We start from the raw sequence: 27,335 nt of genomic DNA on the forward strand, positions 1-27,335 counted from the left end.
CGGCTTAAAGACCCAGAAGGAGGCACGGAGGATGGGGGATCTGCTGGTCTCAATAAGGCAGGGAAGAAATAGGAGTCTGACCTACCACAGTAGCAGGGCGAACGCAGATGAGAGATGAGGCATTCAAAAATAAACTCGGGGGACTTCCCTGGTGGCGCAGTGGTTAAGAATCTGCCTGCCAACGCAGGGGACACGGGTTCGAGCCCCAGTCCAGGAAGATCCCACACGCCGCAGAGCAACTAAGCCCATGCGCCACGACTACTGAGCCCGTGTGCCTAGAGCCCGTGCTCCACAACAAGAGAAGCCACCGCAATGAGAAACCCACGCATCGCAACAAAGAGTAGCCCCCGCTCGCCACAACTAGAGAAAGCCCGCGCATCAACGAAGACCCAACGCGGCCAAAAATAAAATAGATAAAATAAAAATAAATAAATTTATTTTAAAAATTATGTATTTCAGGACGTCTAGCCCTGCCTACAGAATGTTTATCCAATGAATGCATGAATGAAGTTTACCATCAGAAAGAGACGAAAGATGTGCGAAAATAACGTGAAAGAATAAAACTGCTGTCAAGGTCATAGTTGACTTGTTACTAGCCAGACCCAGTGGACATTTTCGACACGGAAAATTTGGCTAATTTCATATGGCTAATCCTGTCTTCTTTAAAATCTCTCCCTACTTTTTAAGGATGCCAGTCTCTCCTGATGTAGATTCTCCTTCTATTGATGAATCTCCTTCCCAACCTTCTCACCTGCCCTTTAATTTTTTACATGCCCCAAATTCATAGGATTACTGTCCTCCGTTATATCCACCCTAGGAAATCTGCACACAGAGTCTTCATCTGTCACTTGCAAACAATGATTACAAAAGCGCCATCTTTAGCTCAGAACTCCCATATACACAACTGCCCCCTGGCCTTGCACAACTGGAGACCTGGAGGCATTTCAAATACAAAATGTCAACATTCAGCTCATCATCTTCCATCCTGAGTCCCATTTCTCCTCCTCTATCACCTAATTTACCTCACCTCCCATGCCCAAAATATGGGATTGTTCTAGACGCATTCCTTGCCCCCCAGATATAACTGATGACAAGAAGCTGCCAGTTCTACCTTCTGAGCACCCTCCTCTCTACTGCATGGCTCCTGCCTTAGATGAGAGCTCTCATCCCTCCTGGATGAACATAACTGACTCCTAAAAAGTCACCACATCCTCACCTTCTCCTTTCCAAACTACTTGCCCGAGCGGGTGTCCTATGATGGCCTTTCCTTCTACCTCCTGAGGTTTCCTCTCTTGTTTGAGATAAGATAAACTTTCCTTAAAATGGTTCCCGCTCTAGCTGGGCATTAGAATCAATTACTGAACTTTTTAAATGCCAGCCCACAGATCCCACCTCAGATCTACTGACTCAGAACGTTAAGCAGGCACACCCCAGATATACACTGTTGCATGTTTCCAAAACTCCAGACGTTATCATGACAGTGTACTGTCACTTGAAGCCCACTTAGATAATAGGTGTATTTTGTAAAATTCCAATTGGGACGTTCCAATGCAACCACTCCCCTGCCATCTCATGGTCACAGAAACAATGTTCATGGAACGCAACTTGCCTTCTAGTCACAAAGTGGTACAAGGGTAAGTGCGAGGCTCAAACTTACCAAACCTATTTCCTTTCAGAGCGGATGTATAAATGAACAGAGAGAGGTACTCAGTCTTTCCAGGTGGTTCTATCTGTAAAATATAAGGTCTTGGCTGATGGCCTTACCCTATGTGTCTATCACGTGCATTGGGAAAGGAGATGAGCAATTCTGCAGAATAAGGGCAATAAAAACGCATGCAGAGAACAGCAGAATGGAGGTCCCTGGTGGCACTCCGGTCCTCAGCATCCAGTGCTTTTAAGCTGGTTTCCTTCCTGCCTAAATGAGACTGAGTCACTTTCTGTGCATACGTCCAGAATCACACAGATTAATTAACACGGACTCTAAGCGCTTCATGAATTTGACTTCCATCTCACCTGTCTACCATCATCCTCAACACCTCTCCTCCTCCCCAATCCCCTTGGCTTCCACCATCCTTAACTCCTTGTCATGACCACTCGTACCTTGCTGTTTCTCATGTGCATGCCACCAGGTGATACAGGTCTAGAACACCCGCCCTCCTTTACCTGGACAATTAGCCCTCTCATCCAAGAAGATTCATTTCAAGGACTACCTCCTCTGGAAAACCCCTAGGATGTTTAAGTCTAGAGAACGTATTCTTCTCCTGTGTCTTAAAAAAGCTTGTGCCCATACCCGACAAAGCTTTTGCCACATGGCATTGTCTTGTTCCTCCCCCTCCCATGGACTTGAAGATGGAGGGTAAGGGCCTTGCTTATAACCTTAGCCCTCAGTCAATTAGCTCAGCTCTGGACACAGAGAATGGCCTCATTTAATGTTTATTAAATGAAGAGCTGAACTAATTTAATTAGTGAATCACGTATTAATTACTAAATAATCAGAAGAGGGTGCCAAATGAAGTAAAGATCAGAAAAACGACTGTCTACAGCCAGTAATGACTCAATAACTGACTTCCACACCAGATCCTCTTGCTATGGAACTACCGTTCTCAACTATGCAACACAGTACATGATCTATTTTCCATCTTAGGGGAAAAAAGGCAGGTCAGATGGAAAAAGCCTCTTTTAAATCCTGCTTCCAGAGCACCTCTGCAAGGTCATATATCTCACCTCTTCAGCAAGGACTCCTCAGCATCCGGAAGGGCGCTGCGTCTTCTCTATGGTACACGCTACAGTCCTAAACGCACTGCATACATGAATCAAGCCAAATGAGTCACCTGGCCCATTTATTGTGCAGTATGGGTTTTCCTTGCACCTGAGGCCAATGTTCTTGCTCAGGTTAGGCAGTGTGTACAACACACCTGTAGAATTGTGATCCATCAGGTAACTGGGTTTAGGATACCCACACACGCACTCTAAAACCAGACAAAGATTCAAAACGAAATACTCTTTTTCTTCTTTTTGAGTAAAGCGTGCATGTGGAAAACAGTTTATAGAGCTCAGTCCCTGCCTCACAGGAGATGAAAATGTGATCCTTTGCTAGCTCACACAAAATCCTCCATGCTACATTAGGCTTGATAGCAAATTTTGTACTTGCAAGCTTTTGTCAAAACTGTGTATCTGAAATCTTAATAACACAGGAAGGTGGCTTCTATTTCTCCTCTCTTTTCAGGTTTACAACAACAGAATCAGAACTAATTCCTGATTTGAAACTCAGCAGTTTAAGCAGATCTGTAAGAATCTTTTGTTAAGGTCCTGAAGAGGGCTTAAGGGACCTGACTTTATACACACACACACACATATCCACCAAAAATTAGAATCTTAACAAAAATAATGTAGAATAATGAGCATATCCACGGACAGAAGGCACAACCTTGATCAAATATTGGTCACCTTAAAGAAATATGAAATATATAAACGGAAATTTCAACCCGTATTCTCAAGCATCCTATAGCTGGAGCATTCTCTGTTCATTCTAGTTTCTGCCATCACGCAGACATTCACATATGCAGCACGGCCATGAAGAGTATCAGATTTAGATTTAGGTTAGGAAGTGAGTCAAATTCAGATTTCAGTTCAAATTTAGAATTTGCCATTTACCAGCTATGAGACTCCAAATCGTTAAAAAAAAAAAAAATTAGCCTGAGGTTTTTTTTGGTCTATAAAATGTAGTGAATAAGATATATTTTGCCAAACGTATGGTTACTTTTGAGGATCTAAATCAATAAGAGATTGATTTCTCTACCCAGACCGCACCATTCCAGTTACATATAACAACAGTAGGGAGTAAACTGCTATATTGTTCCAAGCAGCTTCTCCTTATGAAAGGAACATATATTTCACCTCTGACACTGACCTCAGTCCTGGACATCTGATTTGCTTTGGTCAATGCAATGCGAATAGAAATCTCATGGGTCACTATGAAATGAGAGCTTTAAGAGACATCATGTGATTCTGCCATTCTTTTCTCTCAGGAGCAATACTGCATGTCTCAAATAAACCTATTCCTTCTAACTTTGGTCGAGGAATTAAATAAATAAATGAGGGAAAGAGAGAGAGAGAGTTTGTGTGTGACCATGTGTGCATACATGTGTATAAAACACACACATGCACGCACACACACACGCATCTGTATGCATAGGCAGATAGATAGATAGAGAATGCACACAGTGTTGTAAGCCACTGACATATTGGGAACATTTGTTATTGCTGCATAACTTAGCCAAAGCTGACTAATACACTTTAGTACCTCTCAACTAATTTTCATTTAAATACCCCATCAGATTAACTGATGCTCTCAATTTCCTCTGCAAAACATAATGAAAGTCCAAAGTTATTAGACTAATCTTTAGTATATTAGCACTTTTCTGATCCTACAATAATTACCAAGAATCAACTTCTTTTCTGCCATGTATAACTACTGTAATTTCACACTGTAATTTAATTCTATGAAGAGTAAATTCAATACGTTGTTAACTCGATAAAAACAAATCACTAAATACACTGCTGCTGATTTTTAAAAATCAAATGGTAAAATGTATATGCAAGTGTTTTATAAATTACAAACTGCTGTGTTGATACATTAGCTGATTCCAATTCGTCAATTAGTATGTTCTTGAGCAACTACTCTTTGTAAGATGCCACGCTGAGAATAACATGAGGCATATAACACAGAACTAATTCCAAAGGACTTTCAGTTCCGAATATTGTAAAAGGAAACCAGCAGCAGCGTATATAGCAACACAGCTCCGTGCCTGACCATAGTACCAATAAACTCTGTTGCATCCATTAAAACAAACAAACAAAAAACGGTGCACAATGTTCCAGCCCCACTATATCTGAGTTAACAGGGTCAGGAAGGTGGTGTCTCTTTCTATTTTATTATCCATTCCAAAATCATACAAGTTCATTGCAATAGGCTTGAAATAAGGAGATACATATTAACGTTTTGGTATTATGATTTAGTCGTCGAAAGACTACTTAACATAGGGGGGCTTTTGCAAGAAGCCTCCTTGTCGGAGCACTTTTTGTCTAAGCCCAGCTGCCTAACTGCCTCCACTGGCAATCAATTCATCAGACCCAGAAAACTGTTCAAATGAAGGTACTGCCCATGGAACTACACGTCCATTTCCCTAGAGAATCCCTGATTTAAATGGATGAGGCAACTTTCATTTTTCTGACTTGGGGGAAAAAACCTGATCTCAGGCAAAAGAGGTGATGACAAAACCTATAACTCTGCCTCACAGTGTCTAGAAGCATCATTCACAGGGAATGCTTTCACAAAGAAAAGCCATTGCCAATCAATATGTCATCAGGCCACAAGGAATAGCTCCATTTTAACTTATGAATCCCTTTTCAAGATGGAAGAAAGGAAAGGGCAATGCTGTATCCCCAGAAATGCCCAGCATAAAGCCAAGTAGGAAGAACACCAGCTCCCTGGGCACAGGGAATGGAGCTGGATATGCCCAGTGCAAAGGATACGCCTAGTTGCCAGGTCAGCTCATGGAAAGTGAAACGCAAACACATGTTTCTTAAGGGTAGATATCACCCTGGAGACGTCTACATGTTTCCAGTACTGAACTCACTGCCTGACGTATAACTAGTGCTCAGTAATTACTCCCTAAGCATAGTAATCAATTGACTGATGGATTGAGTATCCAACTGAATAAAGCAAGACACTGGAGTATCTTGATTTTTCAGCCTTATCATAAAATGTCAAGCATCTGGATTAGTTGATAGAAGCCTAAATTACATAAGTACTACTGCCTGAATGGGTGAAATCTGTATTGTAAGATTTTCCTTATACCCAACCCATCATTCAAGGCATAGCTCAAAGGTTACCTTCTCAATAAAGTCTTTCCTAATCCTCAGTGTGTGGGCTAGAGCTCCAGTTCCTTTCAACACCAGGTAATATGACAAGAGTAAGTATATTCAAATTCTGCTTTGCAACTCATATGCTTTGGAGCAAAAACACCTTAATGGGTCAAAATCAAATTAAGAAATAGGGTAGGATGGGATGAAATAGAAAAAAAATGGAATGGAATGAGATGGAATGGGATAGAATAGAAAGAATAGAATAGAATAGAATAGAACAGAATAGATTAAGAATACAGTATGTTAGAAAGATTCACATATAAAGTAAATACTTCTGTGTGTATATGTGTGCACACACACACGTGTGAGAGCTTGTCTGTACAACATTACGATTAGAATATGTTTATTTCTATGAGTGGATATAAAGAAGTTTGTAAATCACTGGTGTAGCTTTTAAGAAAGCCAGACAGACTGCAATAATATCTTGTTTCCACCAGTTATAACTTTGAACAAATGACTCTGCCTTTTAGGACATCAGTTTCCTCATCTATAAAATAGAAGACCTGCCACATATTCTCCGGGATTACCCTACGGATTAAAATAAATAAAATAATGTAAGCAAGGTTCATTTGGCATAATAGTGCTGTAGCAAAAATTACTTCTCTCTTCTTTCTGCTTTATTTACCTTGGTTAACACTGTAACTTTTTAAAGTAATTGATATAGTCATTTTTGCCTTATAATTATCTGGATATGTGTCAGATTTCTGCTTACTAGCATTTAAGTTTCTTAAAAGCAAAGAATAAGAATCATTTTTTAATTCAATGTATACTTATAGAACCCCCATTATAGTCAGACACAGTTCCAGGCAGTACGGAGAGAGCTGTGAACACAAGCAATAAAAAGTCCTGGACTTCATGGAACTTTAATTCTAGATGAGGAAGATGAACAAAAAACAAAGAAGTAAGTAATATGCTGGTAGCTAACATGTTAAAGAAAACATTAAAACAGAGGAGAAGGACAGAAAGTGCTGTATGGAAGGAAACATTATTTTAGGATGGTTAGGAAAAGTCTCACTCTGGGGAAGTCATGTACATATGTGTCCCATATACTCCATGATGGAACAAATGTTTAATTAATTAATCAGCTTGCAAAAGAATGGCAGTGGACCCCATCTTACATCATACACAAAAATCAAGTCAAAATGAATTAAAGATTTGAACATATGCCTCAAAACCGTAAAACCCCTAGAAGAAAAAAAAACATAGTAGGTAAACCCCTTGACACTGGTTTTGGCAATGAGTTTTTAGATCTGACACGAAAAACAAAGGCAAAAAAGTAAAACAAGTGAGATTACATCAAACTAAACAGCTTCCACACAGCAAAAGAAACTGTCAACAAAATAAAAAGGTAACCTATGGAATACAGAAAATATTTGCAAGCCACCCATCTGATAAGGGATTAATATAAAAAACATATAAGGCACATATACAATTCAAAAGCAAAAACAGTAACCCAATTAAGACATGGGCAAAAGGACTGAATAGACTTTTTTTTTCCAGAGAAGATGTACAATTGGCCAACAGGCACATAAAGATGTGCTCAGCATCACTAGTCATCAGAGAAATACAAATCAAAATCACAATGAGACGTCACCCCACACCTGATAGGATAGCTGTTATCAAAAAAATGAGAGACAGCAAACGCTGATGAGTATGTGGAGAAAAGGGAACCCTTGTGGAGAAAAGGGAACCCTTGAGCACTGCTGGTGGGATATAAACTGGTACAATCACTACGGAAAACAGCATGGAGATTCCTCAAGAAATTAAAAATAGAACTACCACAGGACGCAGCAGTCCCACTTCCGGGTACATATCAAAAGGGAATCATTATCTGGAAGAGACATCTGTACTCCCATGTTCACTTAAGCGTTAGTCACAGCAGCCAAGGTATGGAAATGTAACAGGTAAGAACAAATCTGACTCCATATTGGATCTGTTCCTTTTTCTGTAACCCGCATGCTCTGTTGCCTGTGCTTAGCCATGCTGGCTCTGTACCTTTCGTAAAACAATGTTGCCTGTAGGCTGAGATATACAGGACAGCCCATTCTCAAGACTCTGAGCTTTAAGTGTATAACACTCTTCCGTTCATATAGAGAACGGAGAATAACATTTGTTTTGTTGGAGGCTTATAGGAGCACCCTGACCTGACCTACACGGACAGCTACAAGAACAAAGGATTCCAACAACAAGAAGTTTGCAACAAGCAACCACGCCCCTCCCTCACCTGGCCTTTAAAGATGTTTTGCAGAAACCTTTGGGAAGTCTGGGGTATTTTGTGCACGAGCCACCTGTGTCCTTGCATGGCCCTGCAATAAACCTTTCTCTGCTCCAAACTCCGATGTTTTGGCTTGTCCGGCCTCACTGTGCATCAGGTACACGAACATGTGCTCGGTAACAGAAACAACCTAAGTGCTCGTCGATGGATGAATGGATCAAGACTATGTGAAATAAACATATATATACACATATATATATTTAGTGAAATATTATGCAACCTTAAAAAAGAAGGGAAATCCTGTCATTGGTGACAAATGGATGAACTTGGAAGGCATTATGCTAAGTGAAATAAACCACACAGAGAAAAACAAGTAGTGCATGGCATGACTTAGATGTGGAATCTAATAAATAAATAAATAAATAAATAAATAAACTACCACCACCAGCACAACAAAACTCATAGAAACAGAGAACCAAAAACTGTTGCCAAAAAAAAAAAAAAAATTGTTGCCAGTGGCTGCAACGGGGTGGTGGGTGGGGTGAGGGTGGAAGAAATAGGTAGAAGTTGGTAAAAAGGAATAAGCTTTCAGATGCAAGATGAATAAGGTCTGAGGATCTAATGTGTAACATGGTGACCACAGCTGATAACACTGTGTTGTTTAATTGAAATTTGCTAAGAGAGAAGATAACTGTCCTCATAAAAACTGTCCTCATAAATAAAAACAAACAAATATGTGAGGTGATGGATGTGTAAAGTAACTCAATAGGGAGAATCCTTTCACAATGTATATGTATGTCAAGTCATGACATGGTACAGCTTAAATATCTTACAATTTGCCAATAATACCTCAATAATGTTGGGAAAAAAGTTAACCAACTGAAAAAAATACAGTGAATGGAAGGTCAAAGAGGCAAACATTATAAACAAGTGTAGAAATGGATGGGAAGGAAACAGACCCTTTATAATTCTTCCTGTAGTCTGAAAAGTGATTTAAGATCTGGGGAAAGAATGTACTTTTAAATGTACTTTTGTGAAAAGTACATTTAAAGGCAGGTATGTTTAAGGAGGATGCCAAATCCATCACAGCAAATGACTTTCATCCAATTTTTGCTGTGCTATTTTATGTAACAGCCAGCACAGACACGTCCTTGGCGGCTATATCTTTAGTGGCCAAAGGACCTGTCAGGGTTGATGTTTCAACTTTGAAACAGCTTCCAAGAAACCAGATGGGGTTGTTTGGAAAATAGGCTGGGTATCCTGAGAGATGTTTTTAATTCAAAGGAAAATCAGACCCAGAGAGACTCAGCATCATTCAGTCATTCAGTCCAAAACAGGGTCAGATTTCAAAGGTGCCTAACTCTGAGGAGAAATAACCATGAATAGTGATTCATTTGTTCTGTGTTTATTAAGTGCTTGCTGGGTACTTTGGGGGCCCTCTGGAGTAAGAGGGAGCTGAAGAGAACTAACACTTCTGATGTGTTGTCTCATCACAAGGGTGCTTTACATAACCTACTTCGGCCTTTACAACAATCGTATGTGGTGGGTTTCTACGAGAAAGACTGGTGGCTATTCACCGAAACACACTTTCTCTTTTCCTCGGGCACTTCACTAGATGACATTTCCAACCACGTTTGCAATTACGTGTGATGCTGTGACAGGTCTACCCAGTGGAAAGAGGGTAGAAGGAACATGTACAACTTCCCAGGCCTGGCACTCTAAAGCCTCCTTCACGTGCTGCTCTAGGTACCCGCTTCCCTGAGCCAGAAGTCGATACCCACTGCAAACCTGGAACTCACATATTAAATGCAGACAGTCCCTAATGTAGCACCTCTGAGTGACCGCAAAAAGCAGAGCCTCCCACACTTTACAACCAGAAGTACCACCTTGTAGCTGGGCAGTGGATGTCAATGAAACACAGAGAGTGGGCAAGAAAGCTGGGGACCCCTGTTTTGGAAGAGCATGACTTTTGGTAAAACTGTCACTTTGGATAACTTCGAAGGCAAACTTACTGCCCGCTGAGCCAGCAGCTCTAGAGAAATGGATTGAAAACACCAAAATATCCATATGTAATAGTCACTCCTCTCTGTTTTCACCAATGATTACAAGAAAGAGAAGAGCCCAGGAAAGAATGTACCAGTTTTTAAGCACACATTAAAATGAGAGAAAGTGAAAGACAGAGAGAGACACAGACAGACAGAGATAGAGACAGAGGCAGAGTCAGACAGAGAGAGAGAGAGAGAGAGAGAGAGAGAGATTCTAGAATGATCTCGATGTAGCCACATTAAGTTGAGAGAGGAGCATCTGGGCACAAAAGGAAGGAAATAACGTAGGCTTGAAAGTGATATTGTTATGCCTTTGATATTTTTCACGTGGCCAATGGGTCTGCCTGAAAACAAACACAGCAATGCTTACGGCACTTCTGAAGGAACTGTGTAGCCAAAGAAACCCTGGGTCTACTGTAAAAGAGCCCGTGACTGGAAAACAGGTGTCAAGCTCCCCACAACGTACTAACAGAAGAGAAGCTACATAAACCCCTCAGTCCCAAGGAGGATGTGCTCGACAGTGGCCACTGTAGATGTGGTCACGAAAGACAGAGAACAAAGAAAAACTGCCCAGTGGGGGAGCTTCCCGGCGAGCAAGGGACAAGAAATTCCTCCCAGAGAGCAGAATTGGAGTCTAAGGAAGGTCTCTGCCAGGACAAAGGTATCACCAACCACCACGGATCAGTAACTGCTCTGTATCTCCAGTTCTCCTCTTTCCCAAATTCCCAAATGTCTTGTTGTGAGGATCCTCTCCTGCAATCCATCGAAAAGGATGTTGTACTAAGTGGTGGCAATCTTTATCACTCTGGCAATATTTTAGCCACAGGTTACTTCTCCATGAAAAGCTATGTCTGGCCATGAAGAGAAGGAGTAAATATCACCAAGTGATTTTGACTTTGAGCTGGATGCAAAGCTGGATTGGATTTTGAGTTGTCCCTCTTGGGGCTGTGTGTTCTAAATATGTGAAGAAGAGTGCAAATGGGTATCTGGTGAAAATACTGCAGCTACGATGGCTAGCTGTACACCAAAATCCATTTCCCATTTTTTCTTGGAGTTAGGCTAGATTCCTTTCCTCGGGCCCTGCAGTCAGGTAGACCAAGTGATTGCATTTTAGCCAAAGGAAATGTGTGAAAAAAGGATAGGTAACATCATGACCCTTGAGAACCTCCAATGTATGTTCCCCCGTGCTCTTCCTCTGCGTTTGGCTGGAAGGCTGACCTTGGATGTCACGTGTTCATGACAGCCTGGGTCCCCGAGGGCAGAACCCCTCTCCTCACCAAAAATCAGAAACGCTCATTTTAGACTAAGCAAACAGGATGTAAACTCATATTAAGTTAACTCAGTGACCTTTTCTTTTTTTCAGTCTACAGTAGATGCAATATAATTCCCTCCATTTTGCAGTTGTGAAAATGAGGCTTGGCAAACTTAATTTTCACAATTTAGAGAGATGACAGATGCAGGCACTGGGCTCACATCTCTGTCTCCCCACCTCCAGCATCTTCTCTCAATGGACCCCACGATCATCCAATGACTGGAGATATATTATCTGTCAGTCATTAAGAAAGGGGTCTATTGAGGAGTCAAGATAAACCAACCTCTACCCACCTTCAGACATTAGGTAGATTTATTTTTGTCCCAAGTTTAGAGTATGGGTCTTCTTCCAAGCATTAGTGAAAAAATTATTTTTCTCTGAATCGCTAAAAAAGCGGTCAGGACTCAGTGTGAAAAAAACAGAACCTGGGTGTGCCCTGCACGCTAATGAAAGGGTCCCCCCTCCACCCACTCCAACTGCTGATTCCGCAGGGACTCTTTGGTAAATGAACACCATAAGCCATTTGATCCTGAAAGTTTTTCTGCAAAAAGGCAATATCAGGTCCTTTCTTTATATTAAATCTTGCCTTGATTAAATTGGCTTCTTTTTCTTAGTGAGTTTCCAAAGCACTGAGTTACTAGCAAGAAAAGGTTTTAATAGGATCCTAGATTTTAAAGCCATGGGCAACACAGCCTGCGTCCTTTATGATGTGTAATGAATAAAAGAACCCAAATCACTGCTTTTTAAAATCATCTGTGTAAGAAGTATAATAATTTCCCCCTTTATTCCACCCTCCCTTCCTTTCATTGTATACGTCCCCAAAGTTGCTTGCTTTAAAGGGCACATATTAGAGAAGCAGAAACTCTGCTTGTCACAGGAGAGCGCCCTGTCTGGAAGGACCCTCTCCTCTGGGCAGATCCCCTTGCATGGCCCCAGCTGCTCCTGCAATTCGAGAAGCAGTTGTATCTGCTCCATTTCCCCATCTGTTCCCCTCCCCCTTCCCCTTCCTCCTCTCCCTTTCCATCCTCCGGCTGGCTCATTTTATCTTTGTCTGTGCTCCTTCCTTCTCTTTACATTCTCACTCCCCGCGCCTTCTGTTAGTCCTGTTATCAAAGAAATCCCATGCTGGTGAGCATCGCAACCTCTCCCCCAATCAGGACAAGCTCCTGCATCTAAACAACCAAAAACCCCCTTCTGCCTGGTAATGGTTCTGCTGCCCAGTGCCGGCCACCCTCAGCATGTGTCTCATTGTCTTCTTGGCCCTCTAGGCAGATGGGCAGTCTCTCACCCAATTTCAAGCTGTAATTTTGGGGACTTATTTCCACTCCTTTCCAAAGCCCTAGAGCACACGCAGGGTGATCTGAAATGAACCAGGATAATTTCCAAACCCTATCCTAACATAGAAACACTGGATATCCTAACCAGAGAGAAAAAAACAAGGATGCTGTGGGTCCCCTCTGGTCCTCTCTTGCCATTGGAGGCACCGCAGAGGTGCCAGGAACCCAGGGAAAGCAGAACATTTCCATAAAAGTATTTTATTGTAATTGCTCAAACAGCTTCATGCCAATGAACCGTCCCTCGGTGGAGGAAGAAGTGCCTGCAGAGAGATTCATCAATTCCACTCCAGCCCATGACTGGAGTGAGCGAGGGAGGGACTGCAGGGGGGCTTCCAGCTGTCCTCACAGGCGAACCAGAGAGCCCCTGGTCCATCAGAGCCACGCTCGATCTTCCCAGGTTGAAAAATTGTGCCTGCTTGATGCCTAGGCAACCTGGAACAGCTTAATTTTTCTCTTCCTCGGGCCTCCACAGGTAGCCTTAAAAATTTTGGAGCAAAAAGATTCAGAGCATTACTAAACTGCTCAAACTGTGCAGGACTTGTCCACCTTAGTCTTACGGCTGAAGTCATATTCACTGAAGGCCCTGCAGGCCAAATCTCACCTCCCTCCCTATGTCAAAACAAATAGACTCCAATAGGGACTCGTGAGGTTGTAAAATCATCAGGTTATTTTAACTTATCGTAAACACAGGCACAGAGACACACTCACTACCTGTCCAAACGGCACAGCTATGAAAGCCACTTTAAGTCATGGCAGGGATAAGTTTGCACAACAAATACTTCTCATTAGTAGTACAGATTCTGATTAAACTCTAGCCTTTAAACACACATTGGGCTACTTGCAAGGTTAACTGTTGCTCTACTTTGTCCCACAGTGGCCCACAGTTTGCTCATGCATCTGTTATAGAATTTATCACGCTGGATTGTAATGCTCTGTTTATCTTCCTTTCTAGCGCTGAACTGAATCTCTTAAGGGTCACAATCAAAGCTTCTTCTCTTAATAAATCGAGGGCTCACCACAGTGCCTGGCACATAGGAGGTGCTTCATTAACTATTTGGGAATTTAAATAATATATAAAATGATGGTGTTTCTCCCATCTGTTTTTGTGAGTGTAGTGAAAACACATTCTATTTCTACATGGAACACTGTAAAATTTGAATAATTATCCACTTTTTATTTACTTTTTAAAAATTTTTTAAATGAAGTATAGTTGATCTACAATATTGTGTTAGTTTCAGGTATGTAGCAAAGTTATTCAGATATATATATATATTCTTTTTTTTGGATTCTTTTCCATTACAGGTTATTACAAGATATTGAATATAGTTTCTTGTGCTATATGGTAAATCCTTGCTGTTTATCTACTTTGTATATAATAATGTGTATCTGTTAATCCCAAACTCCTAACATCCCCCCCACCTCCCCCACTCCCGCTCCCCTTTGGTAACCTTAAGTTTTTCTATGTCTGTGAGTCTGGTTCTGTTTTGTAAATAAGTTCATTTGTACTGTTTTTTAGATTCCACATATAAGTGATCTCATATGATATTTATCTTTGTCTGGCTTACTTCACTTAGTATGATAATCTCTAGGTCCATCCATGTTGCTGCAAATGGCATTATTTCATTCCTTTTTATGGCTGAGTAATATTCCATTATGTGTGTGTGTGTGTGTGTGTGTGTGTGTGTGTGTGTGTGTGTGTGTGTGTATATATATATATATATGTATATATCTCACGTCTTCTTTATCCATTCATCTGTCGATGGACACTTAGGTTGCTTCCATGTCTTGGCTATTGTAAATAGTGTTGCAGTGAACATTAGGGTGCATGTATCTTTTTGAATTAGAGTTTTCGTCTTTTGTGGATATACGCCCAGGAGTGCAATTGCTGGATCTTATGGTAAATCCATTTTTTAAGATAATTCTTTTTTTGAAATTCTGTAAGTCATTGTAAGACAATTTGGGGAGTTTATAGGAGATCAATAGAGATCATGCAACTCAGTTTCCTGCTTTTAATAAAAAATTCCATTTTCAGATAGGTGTCTGGCAAACAGACATTGGTTATATCTCCTAGGACCAGTGAAGCACCACCTCCCAGGGCTGAATTTGACTTCACAATAGAATCCAGCATCTTTGGGGCTCTATAGGGAGATAATAAATTCATCCTGCTCCAGACATGCAAGATATCACCTTGCCAAAAGCTAATCTACTGTTTAAGGCCTGGCTACCAATCCAGTAGAAATTACCAATTCCTATTTCAAAAATACATGAGTCGAAGTAACTAAAGCATCCAGACAGTCTAATAATACCTGAATTTCCTCTTGACGTCCATTCCCTCCACTTCTCCATGGTCCTTCTTCCTCTTCAATTAACTTTCAAACTATAGTCCATGTGGCTTCCAATCAGCAAACAATTACTTGTCGTATATCAGTAACGGGCAACTTGGATATGACTCAGTTAACTCAGCAACCGTAAAGTTATAAAGCTATCTTTCTGGCACCACCGGCTTGTCTGTATTAGTATGTGCAAAGAGCGATGAGTTCCTTGTACGTGATGGCCCTACATATTCACAAAGTGCTATTGTCTAATTGCCATTTAGTAATTAGATGTCACCAGTGCCATTACCATATCCACAGATTTTTGAATGTTTGAGCCATAAAGCCTGAGAGTAACGTACTGTCAAAACTGAAATTCAAATATCTTTCAACGTTAACACCGTCTTCTGGGCAGAAGGAATGAGATCTTAGTGCCTGCTGCCTTGTGGCCACCTGTGAGTTAATAATGAGGTAAGTGTCTCTCAAACAGCTTCAAACAATAACTCCCTATTGAATTACCAGGTAATGAATTAATGGCCACAGAGGGCCTGCCTGATCAAATCTTAATTAAGCAGGGCAGAGGGTTCTATCAATCCCTTTCATCGCATCCCCACAACTCCTGTGGGCTGCCCTTCACTTTGGCCAGAGGTTTGCCCAATTTCCTGATGCCAACAGAGCAAAACACCTAGATCACTACAGAGGGTTGGGAATGACCACCGGCTTCTTGAAACCTTAAGAAATCACTATGCCAATTGCTAATGATGCCATCACACACTTCCTTTAGCTGAAATCTCAGTCTTAGCATGTCCTGAAATCTTAAAACTGGAAAGCCTTACAATATCCCTTCATCAGGGAGATGGATTAACTGAGCCAGTAAGTAAACCAGGACACGATAGGGAGTCTCACAGTCAAGTCTGTCTGGGAAACCTCGGCTTTCTGTGTTTCAGGGTACAGCCTAGATATAATAGGACTGCAACCTGCCCATAGACAGGAGGAAACATTAAAAAGAATATATCTGAAAAGCCCCCTTAGCTTCACAGATTCAAAAGTCCTACATCTGCTTCCTAACTGTGCTTCCAATGGTGTCACCCAGAGCAGGTTATGTTACCAGCTCTCTGAGCCTTAAAACCCCCATTTGAAAAATGAGGGAATTAGACCGTAACCCTGACAAGACGCGTGTTTCCTAAACCGCGTTCTAGGGCACTTGCTTGCCCCAGATGTTAATAGGTGTTTCTGATGAAAGGGCTCCCTAGCCAAGTACACTCAAGTATGCAGGTGAGAAACTAGGTCAAACGTGCATTAATGCATTTCAAAACCAAAGGGTCCTGCACGGCCTTCCAACCACTATTGTGCATTGCATTGCAATTCTCCGGGCTCTGGTTATATAAGCAGCATTCTTAAAACTTAATAAACTAAGGAAGCCTGTTTTGATAGAGTCTGCGTGAGTACAGCTGGGGAACTGACACCAGGGGTAATAGGGTTCCGGACCTATTCCATGGAGCCCTGGGGTTCTGCTTTGGGGGGCCTCCAGGACAGTCAGGCAGAAGGGCCTCAAACCGCACCTGCTTGTTAGCCACTGCCGGGCTACTATTTTATTTCCTTCTGATTTTGTTTGCTGGCTTTCATTTCTTAATACTGGATAAGATTTGTTCAGAAGAACAGCTTCTCTGACCAAGGTCGTTTGAACACCACTGGACCAGATGTTCTAAAGTCCCCTCCACTGCAAACATTCTATGAGTCTATCACTGTTTTGAAGAAAGATATGTGATGAGATAAAATATTCAAATGACTAGCTTCCTGGAGTTCTCTGGACTCAACGTTTTACTATTTTGTTCCAGGTAATCCCACCTCCACGACTGTTCCTTCCATCTCCTGGTCACACCTTCTATCCCAGAGTATAAATTCTCCTTTACTTTCGCAGCAGCTTTTTCATCTCACCCGAATAAATGACCTCTCGTTCTTGACATTCCAGAAGTTATATCGAACCCTGACTTCACACGACCCTCCTTTCCTTCTGAGTACCCAGAGGCCCTGGAGAAGAGCCTCCTCCTTGGACTTCAGCCCACCTGTCCCCACCACGGTCCCTCCTGACTCTGCAACTAATCTGGGCAACTTTCTCTTCTCTTTAGCTCATGACTGATTTTCTCCATAAATTATCTGGGGCTGTTCTTGCATATCAGAGGCCACATTACACGGCACTGTTAACTGATCCCTGAGAATGGAGAGTTAGCCCCCCTTTTTTTCTGAAAGCAACGCACATTGCATTGGGTGACCAAGGTTTGTGCTTCAGATCTTCATTGGACATCATATTTTTACGGGATCTAGTCAAAAGAAACAAAATCTACTGTTTCTGAGTCTATTTTATGATCTCACCCCTTACGGGATATATTTACATAAGCCATTCACCCTGTCATACAAGCACAAAGCGCAAATGGCTTTACATATTCAAGGTTAAGGGTAACATGTCATATGATACCACTTATATGTGGAATCAAACAAAAATGATACAAATGAACTTATTTACAAAACAGAAATAGAGTCACAGATGTAGAAAACAATCTTATGGTTACTGGGTGGGGCAGGGGGGCAGGAAGGGGAGAAGGATAAATTGGGAGATTGGAACTGACATATACACACTACTATATATAAAATAGATAACTAATAAGGACCTGCTGTATAGCACAGGGAACTCTACTCAGTGCTCTGCAATGACCTATGTGGGAAAAGAATCTAATAAAGAGTGGATATATGTATACGAATAACTGATTCACTTTCCTGTACAGCAGAAACTAACACAACACTGTAAATCAACTCTACTCCAATAAAACTTTTTTTTAAAAAAAGAGTAAACTCATCGATGAACTTGAACTTGCCAGACTTTAAAATCGAAACCCCTTTTCCTTTACGTGAGGGGTGCGACTGCTTAAGTCTAGAGCCGCAGAAGCGGGCCGCACCTGAGTGGTAGGTGTGGCCCCCTCTGAGGACAATTAAAATGTACAGAACTATCTGGCAGGATCAGAATAGCCCTTGCATGACGTGCACCAGCTCACTGTTTTCACAATAGGAAAAGCAGATGCTCCTGGGAAATGGGGCAGCACAACACGTGGGGAAACAAAGCCCAGCACTAAAGGCATATGAGGCAAAAACTGTTAAGCTTAGCTGGCTTTTTGTTCTTCCGTTAAAAATGCAATAAAGTATTCCACCCATTCTCCAACTCTATCAAACACCGGTGGTGAGCGGGGTGGCAGAGAACAATCAATGCGCTCCTGAAGGATGGGCACCAGAGCCTCCGTGTGCGATATGCCAAACAGATTTGATTTCCAATATGCATGTATGCATAGAAAGCATCCAACGGATGGGGCTGACATTTATCTTCTGCAGCTAGGACCGGCGGGGCTGGTCACCCCCGTGCTCAGGAGTGGAAGTAAATGTCAGGAGAGATTAGCGGCCGTGTGCTACCCACACACGAGGAGAGTCTCATTCTCGGTGTATTCATCCTGCTGCTCTACATTCAGGTAACAGTTGTGATAAATGTAATGTACCTGTGCTCCAGAGGGAGCAGAATTAGGGGAACGAGAGCTGTGATAGCACGTGGGCATTTTTGCCGGAATTTTTTCAGTGCAAAATACGACTCCCCGCACTGGCTTGTTTTCTGCAAATTAGGAACAGAGGCAAGAGGAAGACTTTGAATTCTGAGAATTATGCCCTCAGACTATGGACCCTGGAGCTCCGGAGAGCATACTGGACTTGGTTATTTACACTAATAATTGGATCCACCGGTTGTGAATGTGGTGGCGACCCTGCAGCATCCTTCTGAATTATCTCTGTGTTAACCAGCGCCCATCTCCTAGGGTCAGCAAACAGGAAGCAAGAAAGGAAGAATTTAGAAAACTGAACGTATCCAATGATTCACCAGGATAGACAGTGTGAAGAGAACACTGCAAATTGTGACGTGTAAAAGGCAGCTTATAGGTAAGAGCTGGCTGATGGCTGCCCAGCAGACCAGACTCCCTCCCACCAGGCCGACTGGCGGTGGAGACAGAAAAGGAACAATAAAGTGAGAACGACTCATCTCCTTCACTCACCCGTTCCCAGGTCCAAGCCCACCCACAGCCCCACTCTCACTGCCTCAACTTTACCCCGTTATAAATACATCAAAAGTCAAGTTAAATTGCATTCCGGATTTTCCAAATTTAAAAAAAAAAGAAAGAAAAATCAGCAATTAAACCGCACCAATGACATGCTTTAAATACATTCAAAGGCTGCGTAATTATTTTTGCAAAGGTAACAAGACCCGTGGACACAGGCCAGGCCTCCCTGAGGACGCCTGGTGCTGGTGGCACGTGACTCTGACGAGGTGCCGTGCGGTCCCCGGTCCAGCACATGGCATCCCTGACCCTGCACAGGGCACACCGCTGAGCTCTCCATGATAGATGACAGGAAATTCTGGGCATAACTTTTCCCCTTTCCTGATGACCACAGAGACTCGAATTCCACTCCAGACCCACTCCCCTCATGACCCTCTTGCTGTTGAGTATGACAGCAGTAAGCTGAGGACCCTCGAAGCCAACCCCCTCACGAGAAGGGGCTCTTGAGAAAAGACGTTCACAGGGACTCGGGCTGAAACAGCACCGTGTTCCGTCGGTGGGTAAGGCCTCCGGTGTGCGTGGCGTGGGCCAGCCACACCACACGCTCCTGGACTCAACTCTGCCAGCCCTGGAGGGCGGCTCAAGAAATGGGAGCCTCCAATCACGACAACCGTATTCACGCAAGGTTTGACGCATTTAAGCTTTTATTGTCTGTTTGATTTATTTTTCTGAAATGTGTGTGCTTTCTAAACCAAGCAGACCAGACTCTCCTTAAGAAGGAAAATTCCTTATATGTTCTCACCCACCCCCTGAAGATACAGAAGACAGGAAGCAGCAGAAAGGGAAGGGGGGCCGGGAGCGGCACAATCTGAGTATTTTCTAATGCACGCGTCAGATCAGATGACACGTCTGGATACATCCACTGAGACCAGAATACTCACCTGTCACTGTGGGAAGACCCCATGAGGAGCCTGCAAGGTAACTGGGGTGGGGTCTCAGAGGACAGGATGTAGGCATAGGATGACCTGGAACCTTTGGGATATGCTTCAACCTCCTCTAAGGTTTAAACTGCCCCAGACTGTGTCTTCTTTCCAAATCTGAGAATTCTGCAGGCTGGACTGTAATAACGCTGGTACCTGTTAAGAATGTCCCAGGCCTTGCATACATGGCACCTCACTGAATTTTCACAACTCTATGAGCGAAACATAGTAATTTGGGGATGAGAAAACTAAGGCAAAGAGAATTTTAGTGACTTGCCCAAGTTCATGTTCTTATCGGACAGGGTCAAAATGTGAGCCTAGGCCATCTAACCCAAGAGTCACGTTCACATCGTTTTAATCTATTTTTACATCACACGTATCCTTCACACATTTCAGACATAATACTGTGATTATGGTAGATATTAAATCAATACTTGTCTAGGGACTTCCCTGGTGGTTCAGTGGTTAAGACTCCGTGCTCCCAATGCATGGGCCCCGGGTTCGATCCCTGGGCGGGAAATAGATCCCACATGCATGCTGCAACTAAGAAGTCCGCATGCCCCAACTAAAATGTCCTGCATGTCACAACGAAGATCCCGCATGCTGCAACTAAGACCCAGAACAGCCAAAATAAATTAAAAAATAAATAAAGATAAATCATAAACAAAAATTTTTCTTTAAAATAAAGCCTGAATAAAATTTTTTAAAAGTCCATTCTCTACGTCTGCGTCTTTATTCCTGTCCTGCCCCTAGGTTCTTCAGAACCATTTTTGTTTTTAGATTCCATATATATGTGTTAGCATACGGTATTTGTTTTTCTCTTTCTAACTTACTTCACTCTGTATGACAGACTCTAGGTCCGGGGAGGGGGAAGGGTAAGCTGGGACGAAGTGAGAGAGCGGCATTGACATACATACACTACCACATGTAAAATAGATAACTAGTGGGAAGCAGCCGCATAGCACAGGGAGATCAGCAAGGTGCTTTGTGACCACCTAGAGGGGTGGGATAGGGAGGGTGGGAGGGAGACGCAAGAGGGAGGGGATATGGGGATATATGTATACGTATAGGTGATTCACTTTGTTATACAGCAGAAACTAACACACCATTGTAAAGCAATTATGCTCTAATAAAATGTTTAAAATAAATAAATAAATAAAAATAAAAGACTTGTTGAATTAGTATGAGAGCAAAAAGGGGTGAATTCACGTGTAAATTATAAACATGTAAATGTGCTCGTTCAAGTTACCTGTATGACAAATATCCTGAGATGCCAAACAAGATGCAAAAGGATTCTTGTCTTAAAAGTGGTAGGCTAAATATACTTGGGTAAGTAGTAAGTTATCATACACACTTTTTTTTTTAATTGAAGTATAGCTGATTTACAATGTTGCGTTAGTTTTTAGGTGTACAGCAAAGTGATCCAGTCATACATACATATATACCTATGATTTTCAGATTCTTTTCCTTTATAGGTTATTACAAAATATTAAGTATAATTCCCTGTGCTATACAGTAGGTCCCTGTTGGTTACCTATTTTATTTATAGTAGTATGTATTATATATGTTAATCACAAACTCCTACTTTATCCGTCCTCCCCTTTCCCCGTTGGTAAACCGTAAGTTGTTTTTTCTCCTATGTCTGTGGGTCATTTTCTGTTTTGTATATAAGTTCATTTGTATCACTTTTTTTAAATTCCGCATATAAGTGATATCATATGGTATTTGTCTCTTTCTGTCTGGCTTACTTCACTTAGTATGATAATCTCTAGGTCCATCCATGTTGCTGCAAATGGCATTATTTCATTCTTTTTTATGGCTGAGTATTGAATATATATACCACTGTATATATGTACCACATCTTCTTTATCCATTCATCTGCCTATGGACATGAGGTTGCTTCCATGCCTTGGCTACTATGAACAGCGCTTCCATGAACACTGGGGTGCAATGTTCAAAGTTTGGGGTCTTTTCAAACTATGGTTTTCTCCAGATATATGCCCAGGATTGGATCATATATGCAGGATCATATGGTAACACATTTTTATCACAATTCATTCCCTAATCTATTTTTTCATTAATTCAACTATGCCTCAAATACCTATTCTGTGCCAGTCACTCTTGTAAATAATGCAAGATGTTAAAGGAACAGGGCAATCCCTCCCACCTAAAGAGTTCACCACTGTGGAGCAGAGGGTCAGGTATGGATACTTCACAGGAGAATCACAAATGAAGACTCGAGCATTTTTTTGGATGGTGAACAGCTGAACTGAATCCACACGCTGTGGAGTAGCGACCAAGAGGGAGTCCCCCCACATTCAGGATTCGAGGCTTTGGAATTCCCAGAAGCCCTGAGTTACTACAGCAACTCTTGTGTTCAATGTCCTCCTCCGTATTCTACCGAAAGTACTGAATGAGCCAAAAGGATTAGAAGGGATATGAGATGTGGCCTTGTTGTTTTCACTCCCCTTTCATGTAATCATCCTGCTGACCTAATTATAGACGGGAACAGAGGGAAGAGGGAGCCCTGGTCACGGCAGCACTCTCTAGGGAACTTGGAAATCCACTTTAATGAATTCCGAGCTCTTCAAGGGTCCTCAGGACCCAGGAGACTGATAAGTACATAGTATTTATTTTGTTCTTGTTAATTTACTTGCTATTCGTTCATGTGTCTGATTATTCGTTGGTCTGAACTGTTTCAGCTTAGAGGGTGCACCATGATTTACACCTCTCTGAACGAGATGGTTCACAATGACTCACTGACTCAAACTGACAAAATCAGAGTGACACAGCTGACTCACAATTCATTCACTCAACAGTGCACAAAAATCATTGAGTGTCCTTTCATTTAGAATGATATGGTGAAATTGGTAAGTGGTGCTTTTTTTAATCCTTAAAAACATCTTAATTGACTGCCCCGACACTATGCCCAGAGATTTACACAAAAACAAAAGATGCACTGGTGTTGCAGTTCCTAGAGATTTACAATCTAGCAATGGGAGAAGAAAATATGGTTAAGAGTCCTTTGGTCCAGGATAGCTTCTGAGAATCTTATGGAAACCACAAGAGCTATACCATGTGCCCTGTCAGTACAGGTAGACAGAAAAACTACGTAGAGATCCAGGCAGAAACACAGCCAGAAGAAATAAGGCAGAGGAAGAGGAAAACCATCCTACCAGGTAGTGAGGCCAGAATAATACAACCGCACAGTACAGGCCCTGGAAAAAAAAGACCAGTGGGACAGACGAGAGAGCTCGGAAAAATAACCAAGTACGTGTAGGAACTCAACACAGAAACAGGAGCCCCACAAAGAAACGGGATGACTGACTGTTTAGTAGAGGATACTAGAAAATTGGTTCACAACATGGGGAAAAACAAAGCTAGATCCCTACCTTTTGTTATATTAAGGTTATATTATGTTAAGGTGGACTTCATATTAATTACCTAAATGGGAACGGTGAAATTACAAAGCTAAAAAATATATATATTTGTTTTCATTGGAAAAAAAAAACACATTACATAACTTTTTTTTTTTTTACAAATTTAAAATCATTTAATCCCGGTCAAAGTTCTATAAAGAAGGTAACCTTAATATGCCCATTTTACAGACAAAAAACTGAGGACCATCACTAGAGCCACATAGCTAGGATTTGAACCCAGGCATTTTGGTTCCAGCACATATGCTCTTGATCACAGTATAATGCACCACTGACAAAAGTAACATTAAAAAAAAATATATATATATATATATATCACATATATATTTTTCTCAACACATAAAACTGATATGCAGGGACTTCCCTGGCGGTCCAGTGGTTAAGACTTCGCCTTCCAATGCAGGGGGTGCGGGTTCGATCCCTGGTTGGGGAGCTAAGACCCCACATGCCTTGCGGCCAAAAAACTAAAACGTAAGACAGAAGCAACATTGTAACAAATTCAATAAAGACTTAAATGAAAGTAAAATAAAGTGCAAAAGCTACAAAACCATTCCACCCCCATCCCATATACCACTTAATAATAAATAAATAACGGATATGCAATTAATACCTAGAACATACAAGGAATTCTTGCAGACTTCTAAGAAAAAGGCAGCACAATTTTTAAAAAATATGCAAAAGACAAGAATCTGCCTTACACAGAAGAAAAAGCCGTAAAGCAAACAAATGCATGAACAGAGGCTCACACTGCCCATTAAACTGAGAAAAATGCAAAGGAAAGTAACGACGAGGCTTCACTTTATGCCCATGAATATGATTTACAAAGACAGGAATCAGGAAGTAGATAAAATAAGTGTTGGTGAAGATGTGTGCAGATGGAAACTCACAGTGTACCAGGGAGCGTACACACGTAAAGCCGCACGGAAATGCAATATGGCAGCTCTTACTGCAAGTCAGCACGTGGAATCCTATCACCCAGCCATGCCACCACCAGCTCTGCTTATTAGAGGAATTGCACTGGGGTGCGTTAAGGGGATGCTTGCCATGTAATGTTTTCAGATAGAGGGAAGTTAGAAAGAGCACTGACGAATCAGAGGAATGGATACACCGGTGACACGTACATGCAGTGCACCACCGTGTTCCATGTAGATTCATGCACATTAAATGAGATTTACGGAAAGCATTTGTGGGGGGAATTGTGGAAAAAGGAGAACAGGAATAGAATCTGAGATGAAGGGAAAATAAGGAAGCACCTTTCCAGGATCAACAACCCCCTTTTCAGGAATGACAGTGTGCTGTGTACTGAGGAAAGAGATTAACTCCGCCCTCAGCCAGCTGCCATCTGCGTGTACATAATGAAGAACAGTGAGAGAAGGAGGTAACCTACAGCTTGGCAATGATAGTTAATAACACTATTTTGCATATTTGAAAGATGCTAAGAGAGTAGATCTTAAAAGTTCTCACCACAAGAAAAAAAAGGTTTAACTATGCTTGGTGATGGGCGCTCACTGGACTTATTCTTGTGATCACTTTGCAATACATACATATATTGAATCATTACATCGTACACCTAGAATGAATACGATGTTACGTCAGTTATACATCAATAAGAAAAACATAAAACTCAAGAGTGGGATTAGGGATGGATAACAAGTTAAGAACCCCGGAGAAGGAACTGGAATGCCAATCATAGCATGGCAAGCTGTAAGGCTTGCCTGGGGGTTGCTGGCTGGGGGTTGCTGACCCCCAGAAGCGGGGACCACAAGAATGTAAATAGCTGCTGTCTCCACCCTGGAGTCCTGGGAATCGGGAGCAGACAGGTATGAATCGAGCAGCCCAGCTGGGGAAGGATAAAGTCTGCAGAAAAGGGATGATGACATTAGGCATGACAGGTGAATGACAACCAGGGTGAGCAAGCTGGAAGGTCCGTGTGGAGTCAGTGTTTACTCTGTGCAGAATTGGAGAGAGGCCCAGAGGAAATGAACTTCACTCCAAGCTCACCAGCAGTTAGATCGTGGAAGCAGACAGGAAACACCCAATTGAATCTCATGACCAGCACAAGCAGAGCTAAGGTAAAACACAAGAAAACCGGAGCCGTGATGAGTGTCTTTTTGTAATTGGGAAGAAAAAATCTGACTCCATATTACATCTCTTCCTTTTCCTGTGCTTAGTCATGCTGGCTCTGCACTTTTTGTAAAAGAATGTTGCCTATACCCTGAAATAGACTATGAAATAGTCCATTCTCAAGGCTCTGACCTTTAAGGGTATAACACTTTTCCATTCACATAGAGAGAAGAAGTTGCAGAATGGGAAATGACATTTGTCTTGTTGGAGGTTTACAGGAGCACCCTGACCTGACCTACGTGGACAGCGGCAAGAACAAAGGATTCCAACACCAAGAAGTTTGCAACAACTAACCATGCCCCTTCCTCACCTGGCCTTTAAAGATGCTTTGCAGAAACCCATCGAGAAGTTCTGGGTTTTCTGCGCACAAGCCACCCATCTCCTTACGTGGCCCTGCGATAAACCTTTCTCTGCTCCAAACTCCAGCTTTTCCGTTTGTTTGGCCTCACTGTGCATCGAGCACACAAACTTGCATTTGGTAACATTTTAACACTGTCATTCCTGACCTGGACCCGTGAGGGCAATTATGATTTGGTTGTGATAAGCTGTGAGTGAAATTCCTACCCACATTGCTTTCATAGTCTTTATATATATGAATTATCATTTCTTTCCTTATACTAAGATGAAAACATAGAAAGTGGAGAAAGGAGAGAGGGTTGCCTGGGGTTAGAAAGAAATTTCAGCCTAGGGAGCAGGTTATCATTTTCAAAATGTAAAGAGTGTCCATTCTCTGTAGTGTTTGAAATTAGACATAATAGAAGGACCTCAAAGGCACAGATCTGCCCAGTGTCTAGAGTACCTGTCTTCACATCCTTTGCCACTAAACCCCAAACAATGAACCCCTGACATTTATTATGTGGCTCTAATCCACAGTAAAAGGCATGGAGGATGCACCCTGCCCACTCCCCAGCCTCCGAAGCCAGAAGGTTAAAGGACGCTGCTCTCCAGAGTTGATGGCAAATGGTACAGGTCAAGAGGACATAGTTTTGAATAATTACAGAAAAAAAAAAAAGATGAACAAGTACACATAAGTCATACAGAGTGGGGCTAAAAGAATGGAGTAGAGTTGAGCTTAGGAAGACAAAAACCATGAAAGGTCCTGGGGAATGCAGCCTGTCTCCAACCACTGACCCCCTCTCAGGGAACCCAACAAAGACACCTGGGTACTTCACTTCTGATCAAATGCTCCTGCAAAGACTTTGGCCTTTGTCCTGCTATTCCTTAAGCAGCCTACCACACAAATGCAAAACAGAATTAGTCCTCTTCTGTTTTCAGTCTTGAATTGCATGTTAATTGATTTTTTCAAGTCCTGCTGCTGTGCTGCGTTTGCCCTACAATTAACTGTGTTTGATCACAATGTTCCAGGGACAGAGGTGGAGCCTCCTTGACTACTGACAAATAAATCCGTCAGGTGGGTCTCCGCCATCACGGGTCTTCAACAGACACAAAGTGCAGTAGGAGAAACAGTCAGTGGGGGAGAGCTGAAATCATCAACAGGAGAATCAAGGGGGTGGAAGGCCTAGTTTGCATTCTGGCACCTAAAGCTCTCTTCCAGAA

At 42.0% G+C, this 27,335-nt stretch overlaps 1 protein-coding gene across 4 annotated transcripts in view; it reads right to left on the reverse strand.

Moving 5' to 3' along the window:
* NTM (neurotrimin) overlaps positions 1 to 27,335 on the reverse strand; it is a 929,065-nt gene that overhangs the window by 315,340 nt on the left and 586,390 nt on the right. The gene's annotated exons all lie outside the window — the stretch shown is intronic.

This window comes from Phocoena phocoena, chromosome 8 (genome assembly GCF_963924675.1).
Source record: "Phocoena phocoena chromosome 8, mPhoPho1.1, whole genome shotgun sequence".
Classification (NCBI taxonomy): Eukaryota; Metazoa; Chordata; class Mammalia; order Artiodactyla; family Phocoenidae; genus Phocoena; species Phocoena phocoena.